Source organism: Saccopteryx leptura, chromosome 3 (assembly GCF_036850995.1).
Source record: "Saccopteryx leptura isolate mSacLep1 chromosome 3, mSacLep1_pri_phased_curated, whole genome shotgun sequence".
Classification (NCBI taxonomy): domain Eukaryota; kingdom Metazoa; phylum Chordata; class Mammalia; order Chiroptera; family Emballonuridae; genus Saccopteryx; species Saccopteryx leptura.
Genome location: NC_089505.1, coordinates 352,236,264 through 352,237,905, shown reverse-complemented (window position 1 = coordinate 352,237,905; position 1,642 = coordinate 352,236,264). Strand labels below are relative to the sequence as shown.

General features: G+C 36.8%; 1 pseudogene; it reads right to left on the bottom strand.

Moving 5' to 3' along the window:
- Positions 1-881: 881 nt before the first annotated feature.
- Positions 882-1,192, bottom strand: LOC136398068 (peptidyl-prolyl cis-trans isomerase A-like; annotated as a pseudogene).
- Positions 1,193-1,642: the final 450 nt, after the last annotated feature.

The following is a 1,642-nucleotide window of genomic DNA, read 5'->3' as shown; positions in this document are numbered from 1 at the left end:
GTCCTACATGATCCTCAGAGGGTATCTTTTAATATCTGGAAGATAAGAATGTTTGGAAAACTTCCCAAGTAATTTTTATAACTGCAAACACCATTCTCTTAGCCAAACTAAATTGAGTACCACTCTTGATAATGCATATTCTTTTATGGCCACTGTATAAACACACACACACACTGTAGAATTATCTGCTTTGTATTACTTTGTAGAATCTATAGGAAAAATACACTTATACAATTTTTAATGTGCTGAGAGAATCTCCATGAAGGGTTATGTTTACTGTGTTCATACTGGAATCCTTGCCTTCATTTGTATATTTATTTAATCATTCACAAATATGTTATTCAGCAGTACCATTTAAAAGGTCTAAAACAAAGACCATAAATGTCAGAAATGAAAATAAAAGCTAATAATTTACCCCCCTCCAGTTATATTGTTTTTACCAAGGGTATATTACCTATTACATAAAATTACTGCCCCAAATACTATAATTAAACCAAGTGGCTTTTTAAAAATTTTGGAGGAGCGTAATAAGGTGGGGTCATCAACTTAACATGAAAAATAATTTAAATGGAAACCGGAGATTTTGTGCAAAGATTGTATTTTTATGGAGGAACACCACATATTTTATGCAGAGAAAAACTGGGGAGGACTGTATGTAAGAAATATCATCTGATTTTTTTGTTTAGTTTTTATTTCATAATCATCAACTTAACTCTGCAGTCCAGTTAGACTTGGAGGGGTTAAGGAGAATATGGAACCCAATGAAATGTGGCGAGAGCCCAGAGATTATAGAACATTTCAAGCAGATGGGGGTGAAGGGGTGTTCTCCTGAGTCACAGAAGGAATGGTCTGATGGCTAAGATAAAACACAAATGAAATTATTAGAGTTGTCCACAATCAGCAGTGGTGATCTTCTTCCTGCTTTTGTCATTCCTGGATCCAAATCACCATGGCTACCACAATACCCGTGCCATTTTTCACCTGGCCGAAGATCACATGCCTGCCACCCAATCACAAGCTTTGTAGGGCAGATGAAAAACTAGAAACCGTTTCTGTTGGGTCCAGCATTTGCTGTGGACAAGATTCCAGGACCCACATATTTCAGGATGAAATTCTCATCATCAAAATTCTCTCCAGAGATGGACTTTCCATTCGTGCCGTTAGGGCTTGTGAAGTCACCACTGTGGCACATAAATCCTGGAATAATTCTGTGAAAGTAAGATCCTTTATAATCAAATCCTTCCTCCCCAGTGCTCAGAGTACAACAGTTTTCTGCTGTCTTTGTAACTTTGTCTGCAAGTAGCTGAAAGAGATGCAGCCCAGCGGCTTGCAGTGGACAGCTACGGCAAAATATATGTCGGGCTGAACATGGCTTGTCTAGGGCTGCTCTGGCGGCGGCATCTGCAAAGCCGTCATTTGATTTTAATTTTGAAGAACAACAACAAAAACTAGAAAAAATTCTTATGTAATTTTCTACCAGAAAACAAAGATGATAAAGCTTTCTTTTTAACACATGTGAATCAGGTGCATTTAAAAGAGAGAAACAAATGAATTAACTAAGGGAATAAAGAATAGCCAACCTAAGAGTATCAGAAAACTGGTAAGATTCAAGAAAAATAATCTAAATATGAAAAGAAAGAGG